The following is a 19,293-nucleotide window of genomic DNA, read 5'->3' as shown; positions in this document are numbered from 1 at the left end:
AAATATGCGAACCTCCGCCCCCAACGTATTTTTGCACATTCGTACGCAGTATTACACAAAGTGGGCGTACGCCAAATGACATCGCAGTAATGCGAAACCATCGCAGCATTGCGAATCCATCGCAATAACACATACTTAATCGTAAAAATACTAAGTTTTAGTAGATTTACACATTTTACCGTAAAAGTGCACACTTTTAAGGTAAAACGCACAAAAATGTTTTTTTTGGCTATTAAGTGAAATTACACCATTCCTTTTAAAGTCAACAAGCCCTTTTCAATTACGAATCCAATTAGTGTAATGATTGATAATGTTCCTAAACAATTAAGTCTGCAAAAAAAACCAGATTAACACTTTGTTGCCATAATTGCCCATCAACATGTAAAAGTGTATAAATTTTTTTTTTTCCCCTTTGTTTGTTTTTAAAGGTGTTGTTTGTGAATGAAGGTGTTTACATGTTTCTTAACACAATAATCTCCTGTTTTTTTTGTTAATAATCTAACGTTAGATGTGTGTAATGTTTTTTGCAAACAATTTCTGCCTGCCAATCAGCTGATCCTTTTTTGCATTAATAAACACAACACCCGGTTAACTTTAATCAACTTTTTTTATTTTTGTTTTTAAAATAAATCAGTTTTTTTTCCATAAAATAAACAAAATCATGCAAATTTTTGCAAATGATCAACACAATGCATTAATCCTTGCAGGTGTTGGCGCATGGTGTAAAGAATGCCTCCAAAACTTGTAGGATCTCCAACTGCAACATCTGAAATTAAGATGCAACACAAACATTAATAACTTAATTACATTACTTATTATCCAAGCAAGGCGCAAAGCACACTTAAATGCAGGCATGTCCAAACTGCTGGACTCCAGCTGTTGTGAAACTACATATACCAGCATGCCTTGACACAGTTTTGTGGTCAGGGAATGCCAAAGCTGTGTCAGGGCATGCTGTGATGTGTAGTTTCTCAACAGTTGGAGGGCCGCAGTTTGGACAGGCCTGCTTTAATGGCAAAGTTACTACATCCTGGCTGTTTTATGGTACAATCATTAGCAGAACAACACACAAGCCTGCTCAGCCTTTTTTTAAGATTTTAAAGTGTTCCAGACCATGGGTTACATTTACTACTATGTGAGTTATATTTAAGATGGAACGTTGCCCATAGCAAACAAGCAAAAATATGAATATTATATTGTAGAAGTGGTTCCCAATTTTTAAAGTATAATCTTATTGGTTGCTATGGCCGACATCCCATGTTAAAGATAACTACCATCTTCGTCAATGTTACACCATGTTGGCATTCATTCCCATTTGGTTATTTTTTTGTTTATTTTTTTTAGGGGGTTGGTCCTGCATCATCACACTGCATATCAACATCTTCAGAAGGACAACATATCCTAGCATGCCCACACTCCATGAAAGCTGCCCTTACTAAATAAGGTCAAACAGGTTTGACTTTATCCAATAATCATTTTGTGAGTGTAACTTTCACACCACAAATCATTGTGTCGTTAGGCTGCCTAACAAAGTGAAGCATGTGATTTGTAAGTGTAAATATTAAGAATACACAGGCACAAGTGTAAAAGAACAACAACATACTAAACTCCACTCAGGTCTAACTGTTTCCCAGAAAACCTAACACATATAAACCCTGTTGTCCTGCCAACCCTGTTGACCTAATGAGTGTCGACCTAGAGTGGACACACAAAACATGGCACACATAAACACTGGACATATAATGACACTCAAATAAATGTAAATGCAACATGTACACCATGAAGAAAAACACAAATAATTTTCCTTGGTACAAGAATTCCAACAGTACAACACTGCATGTTTTGTCATTGTAAGTGTAAGTAGGTAATCATTTTTAACAAAATGTTAAAACACTTACTTTCCTCGGCAACATGAAGACTCCCTGAACTGTCTTCAGGGGCTTCCTCTGCCCATTCACTGGGTGGGGATGGCGGCTGGATGGGGGAAGGCGGCTGGATGGGGGAAGGAGGAGGGATTGGGGAAGGAGGCTGGATGGGGGAAGGAGGCTGGATGGGGGAAGGAGGCTTGATGGGGGAAGGAGGCTGGATGGGGGAAGGAGGTTGGATTGGGGATGTAATTTCAGAGGGTGGGTCTGATTGAGAGGGCGAGGGGGGCGGTGAAAATGTTAGGCCAATAGAGGGTGAGGGGGGCTGAGAAGGTGAGTTGGAAGTAGAAGGAGAAGGGGTATGGGAAGGAGGAGAAGGGGTCACAGAAAGAGAAGGAGAGGTTGGCTGAGAAGGGGAGTGGAAAGTGGAGTGGGCCTGGGAAGCTGAGGGGGCCTGGGAAGCTGAGGGGGCCTGGGAAGCTGAGGGTGACTGGGAAGCTGAGGTGGATTGTGAAGCTGAGGGTGATTGGGAAGCTGAGGTGGATTGGGAAGCTGAGGGGGATTGGGAAGCTGAGGGGGAGTGAGAAGGGGAGGGGGAGTGAGAAGGGGAGGGGGAGTGAGAAGGGGAGGGGGACTGGGAAGTGGAGGGGGAGTGAGAAGGGGAAGGGTGCTGAGCTGGTGCATCATGTGGTGCTTGCCGTTGTGGTCGTCCTAGAATGATTGTTAAAATATAATTAAATTTGCATGTTAAATTACATACTAATCAATTGTAATTTTCACTGTTCGGTTCCATGTAAAAGAAAGTTTTTTTTAGAATTTTAAATAAAAAATTATTCAAACCTCTTCATGTTGCCCACTGCAAACAAAATTATGAAAAAAAAAATTTTGTCGGTCATTCCTGTATCTATTCCATTGAGACATATTGATTTGTCTAGCCAACATCACCAGATCACTATTCAAGCTACCTTATTATATAGACAGCACTGATCAAGTTTTTTGGTACAGTTTCCTGCCTGGTTACTAATTATGTAAAACATGCACTTGTTTAGGGACACTTTGCTACAGTCAGTAATGTTTGCCCTAACCACACACACTGTCCTATTTTTTCAAAATGTTCACTCAGTGTTGCAATTAGCCTACCACTTAGTGAAAATTTGCACTATTTATGCTAATAATCTTATGTAATGTTACTTACTGCGTGCATGCATAGTGCGGATTTGCTGGCGGATCTCCGCCAACAGCTCTGGAGTCCTCCTTCGGAGATCACTCCATCTCCGCTCTAACTGGATGATGGTCCGCCTGCTGCGGACGCGAGACCGCAGCAGACGACGGACCTCCGCGTAGGCCTCGCGCTTAACACGATTGGGGATGAATCGCCCAACGCGGCCTACGCGGCGGTCCATCACCGCAACCAGGACGCGGAGCTCCCGCCTGGTGAAAGGTGCCACACGCATCATGGCAATGGCGTTTTCCTTATTTGGGCATATATTTATAGTGTCTGTTAGCATGTGATTGGTCCACAATCTATGCTGTCATATGTCATTTATAATAACTTTATTGATCTTTGCAATGCTGTGAAGAGCAGAGTGTTATTTCGCACGAGCGGAACTACGCATTCGCATAAGCAAATTTTAAGCAAAACACAACCAAAAAAAAACCACAGACACAGACACACACACAGTTTTAGATCAATTTATAAACATATCTGAGTACTCACCTCAGTTTGTGTGGTCTTTCAGCTGGACATTCACAAAGTGGGCAACATTCAGTTTCATTTGTTTGTGTTTTTGTTTAAATAATCATGATGTTAGAATAGTAAAAAAATAAGGACACTATTTAGCAACATCACAGTATTGTTTTACACAAAATTAAATTGTCAGCTTAACGTGTTATTGTTTTTTGAAGATTAAAAAAAAAACAGATTCAAACACACAAAAAGCATTACACAATGACCTTACAATAGCAAACACAATTTCTACATTTAAATAAAAAATGATGCATACTGTGCTTTTATTTTGGTAACAATAGAGTAAAAAAAAACACTATACCTGAAAAATTCAGCAACAATGCTTGCCCTGACTTGGCTCCCCCTCCTTGTAACACTCCCCCCACCGAAGTGTCGGACAACCCCTGGCTCCTCATCAGGCAATTCCTCTGTCTGAGGAAGCTCTACGCTACTCCTTACCGCGATATTGTGGAGTATAGCGCACAGGACCACTAGTTTACTTGCCATCTCCGGTGAATACATGATGTCGCCACCAGTGCGGTGGAGCACATGAAACCGCCCTTTAAGGACCCCAATTGTGCGCTCCACCAGCTGCCTAGTGGCAGTAAGCGCGGAGTTAAATGCCGTCTGTGGTCCTGGCCTGGGATTACGGTAAGGAGTCATGAGCCAGGGGGTGCAAGGATATCCACGGTCTCCTGTTTGAGGGAAAAAAAAATTAGAAATAGTCAATTTGGAAAAATATACAAAATTTTGATCAAAATATGTGCAACAACTCACCCAATAACCACATGTCTGCTCGTTGACTTGATCTTAATCTGTGCCATATCCCTGATTGTCTAATGACATACGCATCATGGGAACTTCCAGTAAACTTTGCGTTCAGGGAAAGGATCTGGAGGGATGGCCCACAAACAACCATTACATTCAGAGAATGAAACAGTTTCCTGTTTCTATAAATTTCTTCATTATGTTTTGGTGGCTGAATAGCTACATGTGTGCCATCCACAACCCCAATAACATGTGGGAAGCGACTACCACCTTCCGCAAATTGCCGCTTCACCACATCTAGGGCACCAACATCCAAAGGCATAGCAATAAATTGCTTCACACGCTTGAGGAAAGCCTGGCAGACACGCCGCAGGACCTTACTGAACTGGCCCTGCGACATGCCAACCAGGTCTCCAACCACATGCTGGTAAGACCCTGTTGCCAAAAAATGTAACACAGCAAGGAATTGTGTCAATGGTGGTATTGCTGTAGGATACCGAATTTCAGACTCCAGATCACTCTCTATTATGGAGAGAGTGTCTAGGATTAGATGTGGTGGCAGCCTGTATCTACGTACAACCACATCATCTGGCATCCCAAAAAGTAGGACACGGGGTCGGAAAATTGGTGGCCTAGCACGCCTCCGTTGCCTTGGTTGATGAGGAGCCGGTTGTGGTTGTGGGGCTGGCGGTTGGGGTGGGAGTGCTGGCGTGGGTTGGGGAGGTAGGGCTTCTGCTTCGATAAATATAGACATCACACACTTTTATAAAAACAAAAACAAAATGTTGAATAAGACAAAAACAAAGTCCAAAAAATATGCAAACAAAAAATTTTTAAAAAAAGGGGGTGTCAACTTACTGCAGGAGCGTAAGACATTTTTTCTGGGTTCAATTCAGGACCAAAAAGAATATTATAAAAAAAAAAAAAAACATTATTTTTATAATGAAAGCTACATATGTTAAATTGTAATTGTTAAAAATGCTATTAGTTAAAAAAACAGAACATCAAACACATCACAAACAACTACTACAAAATTAAGAATAATTGGTTAAAAACATTTAAATAAAAAAAAAAAAAAGTTAGCCCTTTAGTAGCTAGCCCAGCCAAGAACAACACTACTTTGCTGATCAATCCCGGTAAAAAACATAACATTTATTATCAAGATGGAAAACAAACATAATCAAAACACTTTGAACAAACACAAACAGGCACCAACACAGGCCCAGGGAACTTACCTGATCCAAAATAAAGAAAGGAACTCTTTGTGTTATATAGCACACAAAATAAACAAAATAGACTAGGGTTACGTCACCCAAAACAAATCTCCTACAAGAGAGCAAATATGACAGTCAAAAACAACATACAGACCAATAAACCAAACAGGCACCAACACAGGCCCAGGGAACTTACCTGATCCAAAATAAAGAAAGGAACTCTTTGTGTTATATAGCACACAAAATAAACAAAATAGACTAGGGTTACGTCACCCAAAACAAATCTCCTACAAGAGAGCAAATATGACAGTCAAAAACAACATACAGACCAATAAACCAAACAGGCACCAACACAGGCCCAGGGAACTTACCTGATCCAAAATAAAGAAAGGAACTCTTTGTGTTATATAGCACACAAAATAAACAAAATAGACTAGGGTTACGTCACCCAAAACAAATCTCCTACAAGAGAGCAAATATGACAGTCAAAAACAACATACAGACCAATAAACCAAACAGGCACCAACACAGGCCCAGGGAACTTACCTGATCCAAAATAAAGAAAGGAACTCTTTGTGTTATATAGCACACAAAATAAACAAAATAGACTAGGGTTACGTCACCCAAAACAATTCTCCTACAAGAGAACAAAAATGTCAGTAAAAGCAATGAAGCACAGGTTTATTTGCAAAAATGGACTAGCTAAATATATATGTGTAAAAAAGAATAACAAACAATCAACATAAAATAAACACTTTTAAATCAAAAAATGAACAACAAGACGAATTCCAGAATACTCACAAACGAAAATTCGCAGACAAAATGCTACACTGACTATATTCTAAACGCAAACGAAAGGACAAATGTATGCTTGACAATTACTCACTCTGAAAATTCCTATAGCACCTTCACGCACAAGCCAACAAACTCAAGTGAAAGAAACTCCAAACTACCTACACTCACAGCGTGCAAAGTAGGCCCTTAAATAAGCAGTGCAATCATTAACCAGATTAACAGTGTACACCTGTGTGAATTAACTCTACGCACGTAGGTATATAAGCACACACCTCGGCGTACACACGTCATCACAAACATGGCTTCTCGTGAGCAAATCGCAGCAGAGATGGACCGCATTGCAGAGCAGGAGATGGCATTGCGGAAAAGACGCCTAGATTGCCAAAGGCGCATGTTGGAATACGCCTCTGCGGATGTTGAAGAGCCAGGACCTAGTACTCTGCAAATGTCTGCTTCTGAACCACAACAATTGACTGGGGATACCCTGCCACACACACAAAGTGACCAAACTGAGGGAGAATTGGCTTTAGCCACACAAACACAACAGACAGAAGCTGCTAGTGAGGAGGAAGATGGTGATGACCAACAAGAAGAAACCTCACAGGCTACCTCCAGACTGAAGAAAAGACAGCCTGCATTCACTAAGAGGGAGTTGCGTGTCTTGGTCACGCAGGCCATGTCCAAAATCCATAGAGGGCCAAAAAACATGGGGGCTGCTTCAAAAGATCGCATCTGGAGAGACATCACAAAATCTGTGAATGAAGTTGGCTCTGTCGCAGAACATCACAGGAAGTGAGACGACGGTAAGTGCATATTGACAGTCCTTTTTCTGTGCTAAGTTGACTAAAAAATGTAGTTACATGTGATGTTATGTCTAGCAAACACAAGCAGAACACGTGTCCTATATATTAGCTTAGACAAATAATAAGACTCTACTTTGTCCCTCTTTCACAATACATATGTAGGTGGGCCGACTTCAAATCCCGCCTGAAGGCAAAGAGGGCTGCGGAGTGGAATGCCTCAAGGGCTACAGGTGGAGGAGCACCTGTCGCTGTGGAGTATACTGACTTGGAGGAGATGGCGATGCCCTGTGTCAGTTATGAGGAGGGCCAAGGGGTGTCTCATATGGACACGGACCTGCCTGAGATCCTGACGGGACATGACTTGGAAGGTAAGTTTACACATTTAGTTGTCTGTAATTTTGACAGTATTTATAATAATAAACTAATTTTGTATCCTACTTTTTTCCCACACATTCTTCTATTTGCTTGCCACAAAACACAGCACAGGGGGGTGATCCGTTTGAGTCACAGGACGGTTATGTGGTTGAGGCTGAGGTGGAGGGACCTAGTGAGTCTGGCAGTGTGGGCCAACAAATCCCACCTCTGCAGGTTCCTACTGGCCCCCCCACCCAACCCTCTGCTATCCCGGAGATCCTGCTTGAAATCGCTAGGTATGGTGAGAGCCTAAATCGGTTTCAAGACGGGGTCATCCGGGAGGTAAGCCAGATAGCTGTCCGGCTCACTGAGCACCGAACCTGTGTTGAGCAAGGTGTTGCTCAACTCTGCCAAGGTCTGGCAGAGATCAGGCAGGGCCAAGAACAACTTGCCTCCTCATTCCAAACCCTTGCAAATAACATCTTGCAAGGGCTCCAGGCCATCGCTGTCTCCCTTGCCCACAGTGGCAGAGAGCCACCCACATCGGCTCCCTCCCCTGCCCCTGCCCAGGAAGAACAGCCCACTGGGCAGGCCCAACGAAGGTCGCTCCGCAGATCTTCCAAAGAAGAACAGCCTCAGGCGGGGAGAAAAAGAAGAAAATGATGTCTCTCCAGATGGGCAGCACCCATGTTTTTGATGTTGCCTCTATGTATTTTTGGAGTTGGCTTGTGTGACCAGAATGGATAACTCCCTCTTAGTGAAATGTATTCTTTCTGTTTGGATGTATTGTAGCCTGTGAGTTTATGTGTATAAACACCAGAGCCATCTTCCTCTTACTAGTGTGCTATGTATTGTTGTGTTTGTGTGGTGGATCCTAATTCTTTCTCATTTGGTTTAAAATTTGTGTGTGGCAGGGTGTGTCATGTTTTATTTATGCTTTAAAAATATACTTTTGTCAGAAGCAGAATTTTGCAGAGTACTGAGTTCTGCTATCTAATGATTGTCAGTGCCATCTGCTTGCTGCTTGGTCCATCTCTGCCTGTGCGACTCACGTGGAGCCATGTTGTTTAAATGTTGTGAAATATTATTATAGTAATAAAAAATATATTTAAAAAATTTGAGCAGTTTCTTCAAGGTAATGCAGTTCCAGAAAGATTAGGTCAGCATATAGACACTTGTAGACCAATCTGCTAATTCTCCTTAAAAATTGAAAAAAAAAAAAAAAAAAAGGTATGCTTTGCACCACACTTTAATGTCCATATTAAGTAAACAGACACGACGCTTTTTATAAATATCTATGGTCAACAGGACATCATTTCAAACATTGTCAGATATTATAATCAAATATTATTGTGACTTTTAAGACTAAATTAAAGTGTATGCTGCATTATGTGGGTGTTGGTTTATTTGTAAAAAATGTTGCAGATTTCAAACACTTTCACAAATATTTTCACTTGCTTGTATTTGGGAGTCTTACACACATTAAAACAAGTTTTAAAAATGCTTACACAACAAATTCAACAAAAATCACACCCTTATTTGGCAGTGTGTGAGATTTATATGTGAGTAGAATAAACATGTAATGTGTGTTCAGACAATTGCTGGTTGGTAACTTTCATCTGCTCATTAATTAACAAGTAATTGGACATCAGATGAATGTGATATCCAATTAACTGCTAATTACTGCATACACACTTGTACCAGTACTTCGCAAATGTAGAGTAACTGCAGACCTACTCGGCTGCTGCGTGAATGTTGCTACGGTTTCCTATGTTAGTTTTAACAGCGACAATGTTTATTTGCGAAAAACACGCCCATTGCGAGTTGCATACTCCCACACTGTACGCCCACTTTCACGCCCATGTCGGAGCATTGCGAAGTGTCGCCTCCGCCACGCCCACGCCACTCCTCGTTTTCGTTTGCCAGTTACGGCTTTTTTTTTTCTGAGTAATTTTGCCCAGTTGTCGTACGTATGTACTCGCGCATGCGTAATCACGCATTTGCGCATGCGCAGATACTTACATTTCGTACATTTGCGTTGCGAAGACTTTTAGCGATCAACTCGGAATGAGGGCCTAGATTTCAAACACTGAGTTGCGTAGTGTGATCAGATTTCCTGAGTCTAAAGGGCGCATGAACAGCTGAAATTCGTTGGCAACTTGTTGAGGTGTGCGGTGATATCGTCATGTCATGGAAACAGGTTTGGGTTTTTGTGCACTGCCTGTGGTAGTCGTGCTTGGCTGGCCGGATCACTACTCATCTTGAGCGTCTGTTTTATCATTATCAAAGCTCTTGTTGGGATCCGGTCTGAAGATCGACAGTGTCTAGGTCGACAATGTTTAGGTCGACCACTATAGGTCGACAGTCACTAGGTCGACATGGATGGAAGGTCGACAGGGTTTCTAGGTCGACATGTGCTAGGTCGACAGGTCTAAAGGTCGACATGAGTTTTTCACATTTTTTTCTTTTTTTAAATTTTTTCATACTTAACGATCCACGTGGACTACGATTGGAACGGTAAAGTGTGCCGAGCGAAGCGGTAGCGGAGCAAAGGCACCATGCCCGAAGCATGGCGAGCGAAGCGAGCCATGCGAGGGGACGCGGTGCACTAATTTGGGATCCCGGTCACTCTACGAAGAAAACGACACAAAAAAATAAAAATCCTCATGTCGACCTTTAGACCTGTCGACCTAGCACATGTCGACCTAGAAACCCTGTCGACCTTCCATCCATGTCGACCTAGTGACTGTCGACCTATAGTGGTCGACCTAAACATTGTCGACCTAGACACTGTCGATTTGATGAACCACACCTGCTCTTGTTACCTTACTTATTGAACCACCCTTGTAAATCATTCCTTTGGGCAATCATAGAACATTTAACTGCTGATATGCTCTCTGTCAGGTATATTGCTTTCAGTACATGTTCCCTCAAGTTATTTTCATAATGTAAATATTGTTATCAATTTACATGCGCAAAAGATTAACCATACACACGTTGTGCATCAGAGATTCAGTAGATGCTGCTGATCAGTACATGATATGCAATGTTTACAGATGTGAGATTACACTATCTCTAAAATATTATCATTAAAAAAATCACCAACACAAAAATATATACATTGCACATACAAAAAGAAAATAAAAAAGAACAGAATAATCAAAATAGCTACTGTAGGCTAGACTATCTATTTTTCTATCTATTTAGGAAAATACTAATGCAGCAGCCTGATAAGGATTCATTCCAAAAATGTATTGAGAGTGAGACGGTTACATTCTTTTCAACTGCGTTGCTGCAATAGTATGAAGATCATAGCTCCAATCTTTAAGTAATGCCAGACCACGGACACCTCCCAATAGATCATCATGTTGGTTAGGGATAATGTCTGACATTCCATGTCTAAAAAGTGCTTCGATACTGATTTGTCTTTTGGTTTATTTGTAAGTGGCAAGCAGATTGAGGAACTAATGTTTTTGTGTCATGCATTCCTTAAACGATCTAATCAGTTTGCCAAACCGCACGGGTATTTGAGCATATAGATCATGTGATCCTTACTACATATTGGTGGTCATTCCGAGTTGATCGCGGCCAGCAACTTTTTGCTGCTGCTGCGATCAACTAGTACACGCTTAAGGGGGAGTGTATTTTATCTTAGCAGGGCTGCGATCACTTGTGCAGCCCTGCTAAGCTAAATATTTTTCGAGCAGAACTAGACCAGCCCTATCTACTTACCCTGTGCGATGATCTCTGCGATGCAGGAGCCGGCTTTGACGTCAGACATCCGCCTTCCGTTCTGCTGGACACGCCTGCGTTTTCCTTACCCCTCCCGAAAACGGTCTCCAACGGTCCGGATCCGCCCATGAATGCCTTATTCTTGTCAATCTTCTTTGCGGTCGGCTCTGCGACCGCTTCCTTCGTCAGACGCGACGTAACCCGGCAACCCCTGTTGCCGGGCAACGTCGCGCACACGCATTGCGGCCGCCACGCATGCGCATTCCGGACCCGTTTCCACCGCAGCGATAAACTGCTGCGTGCGAATGGGTCGGAATGACCCCCATTAAATTGAAATTGCTGAAAATGTTCTTCCCGCTTAATGGGTGCTGGAAAAAATCCCCAACTATTAATGTAGCGCAGTTTATACATGTACAGCAAATAAAAAATTATGTTTTGCACAAACGATAAAATTACTTTTTCCCAGGATATACGCAGATGGTCCAACACAGGAATTACTATAACCCTCTGCTGGTCTCCTTGTTTAGCCCCTCCTCACATCGGTGACAAAAAGAAAACAAGATGAAACAGAGGCAGAGGAGTAAAGAACACTACTCACAGATTAACTAATTAATGGATTAAAAACACATAAACGGCTGTAATAAACATTGAAGTTAACAGTTTTATGGGTACTTTGCAATATTGCTCTACCAGTTCACACACTGTGCCATTACAGATGCTTGAGCCAAGTCTCGTTCTGGGGACTATCACTACATCATGTGCCTGTTTCCTAGCAACACCTTGTACCTTATAAATTACGATGAGCAGAATGTTAAGGAGTAATGTCATTATTATATAAAGGTTAAAAAAAGAAAACACTGCTTGGGTACATATATAAAGGGTACAGATTATTTATTATGTATTGTAGAAATATATTATTACCACATGAGAGTTAACAGTTTCTTAAGAAATGATAAACAGATGGATATTCAATTGGCAGTGATAACCTGTTTTCGTGTGAAAGACAGACTTATAGTGCAAATCATAAAAACAGAACTATTCAATTAATTGCCAGTGATAATTCTCCACAGGTTTAATGTGAATTTCTTTTCACTACCTCTGAGCAGATGAAAAGTTAGGGAAAATCACTATTTTAAGGTAAAAATGTCAGGACATGTTTCAGAACCACTGGAACACCCCCCGTTAATGACTAATTAGGCACTTAGAAGTTTTTAATTAGCTTAATTGGGCCAATAGTGACATGTAATTTTTTTGGTGAAAATATGCAAAATGCAGGAAAATGGGGTACAAGGTATGGTACAGGTGTATGGAGGTGCTTTATGAGTGGGACAAGTGTTTTTAGGCTTGCAGGTGGGAGCTATTGGGTTCTTTATACTACTTTTAAAAAATGACTTAATATAACCCAGATATATATTAATACCCATTTTATGTACCCCCATATTTAAGTAGAGCATTTACACGGTAAAGTCACATTATTATGACATTTGGCGTCGGCAGTGCGTAGCCCATGAAGTACGTCACGTGTCGTGCGCTGGCTTGCTGGGTATATAAGGTGTGCGATAGGCCATCTGTACACATATCACTCGCTGCTGTCATGGTTAAAAGGGGCAATTTTTCAGAGTTTCAAAAAGAGATGATTATCGGCTTTCGGGCCAAGGGCGGCAGTATTTCTGAGACAGCGCAGTTTGTGAACTGTTTACATCCTGCTGTGGTGAAAGTGTATTGTGACTGGACACATTCCATTGATGTGAGAGGTGAACGTCGGCTACGAAGGTACGTGAGGGCTGACTGACGCTACAGTGGAGCAGCTCACCGTCATAATGACCCTGGGGGGCTACCAGACGTGTCTAAAATGACAGTTCGGCGAACGTCTAGCTGCTGTCCGTGTTGCTCTGGCTATTAGCTATATTATCTCCACTAATGGACATCTATAATGTTATCCTATGTCTTTTTTGGGGGTACAGGCAGATTTCCCCATTTTCAATTAGACTTTTATTGGTTTTGCTGGCAAGAAATATTGTCCAAATGCCCTTTTTTCGCGATTTTCGAATTTGATTGCGTTAAAAGCGGGGGAGATAAGCAGGATTTTCCCATAATATGCACAAAATTTTAATCCGTGATCAATTACTGTATTATGGCGGACAACTGAATGTCCCCCTTAGTATGCAAATATTCATTATAAGTTATTTTATTTCCTTACATTTTTTTAAAAATTTCAATTGAAGCATAATAAAGAGACATAACAGAGTACAGTATTGCGTACATTCAGTAAAACATATGGCAAAAGGGCTTGTCTATCAAGCACTAGAAGCAATGCAATGTTTCGAACCAATGTAGTGACCAACATACATGTATGAGTCATGGAGAAGGTCCATACAAGCATTGAAGACAAACAAATTGAGCCCGGATCCATGCCCACAACCACATCTACATCCACTCCCTCCCAGGATAGAGTATCATGTTCTCCCCTAGGTTAATCGTGGTTAAAACTAATCATCTGTAAATGAAATTGGGGGATCCTGTTCATAAACACGTGTTTCATACCACAAAGTGTTTTTAAAGCATCTCCACACCTGTTCCTTTAATAGGCGGGACAGGGTTTCTATATAGCTTTCCCAAGTCTCAAAAATTTTTATAGTAAATCTTTCCTTTTGTAAAGAAGCCTCCAGCCATTCCATTATAAAAATATGAAAGATTTCCCCCAGAAAAAGTGACATTGGCAGGGCCGAGGGTTGTATCCACATCTGTAAGATACATTTTTTAGCTGCTGCACATATTGTCATCAACAATTTTTGGACACCTTGTGTCACCCTAGTTCCCTCTGGCATTATACCAAATATTGCCCACTCAGGGGTTAGCGGTAGATAATTAACCAGGTGTTGGGTTACATATCTCCATATCTGGACCCAAAATCTCCAGATTATAGGACACCCCCATAGACAGTGAAGCAGCTCAGCCCGTTGGGTACCGCATCAGGGACAGGAGGAGCTTTCTATCAAACCTATTAGATATCTACGGTGTGGTGACAGATACGTTCTATGCCATATATTCAAAAAGAGTTTTGTGTGTATGATGCGGCAGGTATCAATTTAACAGATGAATCAAAGGTCCTCAACAATTTTGTTAAGGGACGGAAAGTGGTCTCTCCATTGTGCCATACCCGTCGTCATGTCATCATATTGTAAGGGCATATGTAGGAATGAGTAATGGGTAGATATTGCCTTAGAAGAAGGGTTCCCTTCCATCAGTGATTTATCTAACGGGTTGTCATAATCCTTCGGGGATTATACTCTAGAAACACTAGCCACATAATGATGAGCCTGTAAGTATGCTAAGGGAAACATGTTCAGAATTGGGAATTGTTCCACTGCCTGTACAAGCGTGAGTGGTTTTCTCAACTCACTATTTGTAATTTGTCATATGGCAGTGATGCCATACCTTTCCCAGAGAGTGAAGGGGTGACCCGCGTTTCCGTCCTGGAAATAGGTATTGCGGACCAGGGGGAGGAAAAGGGACATGTATGGGTTCAAGGAGCATTTGTGTCGTAAGATGTGCCAAACTCTCCGAGTGGACATCAGTAATGGGTTCACGCAAATCGATGTAGGTATCTCTTCCTCGTGTAAATGCAGGAAGGAAATAATACTATCGCCATTTAAGAAAGCAGTCTCCAAGACTACATTAGAGTACATATTTCCACTATGGAGCCAATCTCTCAGGTAGTATAAGTGGGAGGCATGACTATATTCCGATACACTAGGCAAATTTACACCTCCATTGGGTCTACGTTGTTGTCATTTTACCAGGCTAATTCGTGCCCTCTTACCGTTCCAAATGAATGTGCGCACAATTTTGTCAATTTCTTTCGCATCACTCCTAGATAATAAAATAGGGAGGGATTGCAATGGGTACAAAAGTCTAGGAAATAAAATCATTTTCACCAAGTTCACTCTGCCCAAGTATGATATATTAAGATGTCTCCAACGTTCAGTGTCTTCCTTCATGCTGTGCATGATCTGTTTCAGATTAAAAGTGTACAAGTTATTTACATTTTTTGGGATCTGTACCCCTAAATAAGTAATCACTTTAGTTGTCCATTTAACTGGGGTCTCCCTAAACCAAGCTGGACGTGCGTAACACGGTTTTAAATAAATAAGTTATTTTATTTAACAGCTATTCATAATATACAGTATAGGGCATACACATTCTGTAGTTCTTAGAGTTGATTTGGCCATTCACTTGAGTTCCTGCCCCAGTGGAGGTTACAATTTATATTACACACTAGTGATTAACCTACCAGTACATTTTTGGATTGTGGGAGGAAACCCATGCAAGTATAGGAAGAACATACAAACTCACGCAAACTCCACACAGTTAGAGGCACAATATTAACTGAACCCAAGACCTCAGTGCTGTGATGCAGTAATGTTAACCCAGAGGCATCTCTCACCTAAAGGACATCCGATGCGGCACCTCTGAGCAGGGCCAGCAACAGAAATCTTGGGGCCCATTACTGTGATATCTCTGGGGCCCTCCCCCTCTCAACACACACATTTTATATATATATATATATATATATATAGGTAGGCAAAGGTGCGGCACTCAGGGTTCAGGATAAAGAAAAAATAACAACTAGCATGTTTGCAGACATGCTAGTTGTAGTCTTTTCTTTATCCTGAGCCCTGAGTGCCGCACCTTTGCCTACCTACATTGTATCCTGATAGTGTGAGGGCACCGGGTCAAGTCTACTTTGATGGAGGAGTGCCGGACTTACCATGACATATATATATATATATATATATTATATATAACACATACAAAGTTGTAGATTCGGCAGTCCCAGAGAAATAGCATGCTCGGTCCAGTGCCCTCACAACTGCACAACGCAGTACACATACCACTTCCACAAGCGCAGCACGCTGGATACGATTACAGCACCACAATTTACACACACACACACACACACACACACACACACACACACACACACACATATACATACACGGGTTGAAAATACCATATCCAATATTCCGAAATACGGAATTTTGTGAGTGAGATAGTGAAATCTTTGTTTTCTGATGGCTCAATGTACACAAACTTTGTTTAATACACAAAGTTATGTAAAATATTGTATTAAATGACCTTCAGGCTGTGTGTAGAAGGTGTATATGAAACAAAAATAAATTGTGTGAATATTAGAGATGAGCGGGTTCGGTTCCTCGGAATCCGAACCCGCCCGAACTTCAGGTTTTTTTACACGGGGCCGAGCGACTCGGATCTTCCCGCCTTGCTCGGTTAACCCGAGCGCGCCCGAACGTCATCATCCCGCTGTCGGATTCTCGCGAGGCTCGGATTCTATCGCGAGACTCGGATTCTATATAAGGAGCCGCGCGTTGCCGCCATTTTCACACGTGCATTGAGATTGATAGGGAGAGGACGTGGCTGGCGTCCTCTCCGTTTATAGAGAAGAGAGTGAGACTAGAGTAGAGAGAGACACAGTATTTACTTTAGTAATTTTGGGGAGCATTAGGAGGAGTACTACTACTTGCTGAAGTGATAGTGTGACTGTATATCTGACTTGTGGGGGAGACAGTGGGGAGCAGTTAGAGTCTGAGAGCAGGAGTACATATTTTAACGTACAGTGCACACTTTTGCTGCCAGAGTGCCACACTGCCATTGTGACCACACTGACCACCAGTATATATTGTGATTGTCTGCTTAGGAGTACTACTTGCAAGTTGCTGATAGTGTGACCAGTGACCTGACCACCAGTTTAATTAATCACCACCAGTTTAATATATATATATATATATATATATATATATAATTGTATATAATATATATATAATTGTATACCACCTACCCGTGTTTTTTTTTTTTTCTTTCTTCTTGATACATACTACTATAGTAGCTTACTGTAGCAGTCTGCGGTGCTGCTGAGCTGACAGTGTCCAGCAGGTCCGTCATCAGTCATTACATAATAAATATATATACCTGTCCGGCTGCAGTACTAGTGATATTATATATATATATATATATTAATTTCATCTCATTATCATCCAGTCTATATTAGCAGCAGACACAGTACGGTAGTCCACGGCTGTAGCTACCTCTGTGTCGGCAGTCGCTCGTCCATCCATAATTGTATACCACCTACCTGTGGTTTTTTTCTTTTTTCTTTCTTCTTGATACATACTACTATAGTAGCTTACTGTAGCAGTCTGCGGTGCTGCTGAGCTGACAGTGTCCAGCAGGTCCGTCATCAGTCATTACATAATAAATATATATACCTGTCCGGCTGCAGTACTAGTGATATTATATATATATATATTAATTTCATCTCATTATCATCCAGTCTATATTAGCAGCAGACACAGTACGGTAGTCCACGGTTGTAGCTACCTCTGTGTCGGCAGTCGCTCGTCCATCCATAATTGTATACTACCTACCCGTGGTTTTTTTTTTTCTTTCTTCTTGATACATACTACTATAGTAGCTTACTGTAGCAGTCTGCGGTGCTGCTGAGCTGACAGTGTCCAGCAGGTCCGTCATCAATCATTACATAATAAATATATATACCTGTCCGGCTGCAGTACTAGTGATATTATATATATATATATATATATATTAATTTCATCTCATTATCATCCAGTCTATATTAGCAGCAGACACAGTACGGTAGTCCATGGCTGTAGCTACCTCTGTGTCGGCAGTCGCTCGTCCATCCATAATTGTATACCACCTACCCGTGGTTTTTTTTTTTTCTTTCTTCTTGATACATACTACTATAGTAGCTTACTGTAGCAGTCTGCGGTGCTGCTGAGCTGACAGTGTCCAGCAGGTCCGTCATTAGTCATTACATAATAAATATATATACCTGTCCGGCTGCAGTACTAGTGATATTATATATATATATATATTAATTTCATCTCATTATCATCCAGTCTATATTAGCAGCAGACACAGTATGGTAGTCCACGGCTGTAGCTACCTCTGTGTCGGCAGTCGCTCGTCCATCCATAATTGTATACCACCTACCCGTGGTTTTTTTTTTTCTTTCTTCTTGATACATACTACTATAGTAGCTTACTGTAGCAGTCTGCGGTGCTGCTGAGCTGACAGTGTCCAGCAGGTCCGTCATCAGTCATTACATAATAAATATATATACCTGTCCGGCTGCAGTACTAGTGATATTATATATATATATATATATATATATTAATTTAATCTCATTATCATCCAGTCTATATTAGCAGCAGACACAGTACGGTAGTCCACGGCTGTAGCTACCTCTGTGTCGGCAGTCGCTCGTCCATCCATAATTGTATACCACCTACCCGTGGTTTTTTTTTTTTTTTCTTCTTGATACATACTACTATAGTAGCTTACTGTAGCAGTCTGCGGTGCTGCTGAGCTGACAGTGTCCAGCAGGTCCGTCATCAGTCATTACATAATAAATATATATACCTGTCCGGCTGCAGTACTAGTGATATTATATATATATATATTAATTTCATCTCATTATCATTCAGTCTATATTAGCAGCAGACACAGTACGGTAGTCCACGGCTGTAGCTACCTCTGTGTCGGCAGTCGCTTGTCCATCCATAATTGTATACCACCTACCCGTGTTTTTTTTTTTTTTCTTTCTTCTTGATACATACTACTATAGTAGCTTACTGTAGCAGTCTGCGGTGCTGCTGAGCTGACAGTGTCCAGCAGGTCTGTCATCAGTCATTACATAATAAATATATATACCTGTCCGGCTGCAGTACTAATGATATTATATATATATATATATATATATATTAATTTCATCTCATTATCATCCAGTCTATATTAGCAGCAGAAACAGTACGGTAGTCCACGGCTGTAGCTACCTCTGTGTCGGCAGTCGCTCGTCCATCCATAAGTATACTAGTATCCCTCCATCTCCATTGTTTACCTGAGGTGCCTTTTAGTTGTGCTTATTAAAATATGGAGAACAAAAATGTTGAGGTTCCAAAATTAGAGAAAGATCAAGATCCACTTCCACCTCG

The 19,293-nt window shown here is 41.4% G+C and overlaps 1 long non-coding RNA gene across 1 annotated transcript; it reads right to left on the bottom strand.

The window, feature by feature from the left end:
* Positions 1–681: 681 nt before the first annotated feature.
* LOC134979911 (uncharacterized) lies at positions 682–4,095 on the bottom strand. The gene is made up of 4 exons (XR_010190310.1): positions 3,914–4,095; positions 3,583–3,604; positions 1,899–2,576; positions 682–766 (listed from the first exon to the last, which is right to left on the bottom strand). It is a non-coding gene; the product is annotated as an uncharacterized LOC134979911 (long non-coding RNA).
* Positions 4,096–19,293: the final 15,198 nt, after the last annotated feature.

Source organism: Pseudophryne corroboree, chromosome 12 (genome assembly GCF_028390025.1).
Source record: "Pseudophryne corroboree isolate aPseCor3 chromosome 12, aPseCor3.hap2, whole genome shotgun sequence".
NCBI lineage: Eukaryota > Metazoa > Chordata > Amphibia > Anura > Myobatrachidae > Pseudophryne > Pseudophryne corroboree.
This window is presented reverse-complemented; position numbering and strand designations above follow the sequence as displayed.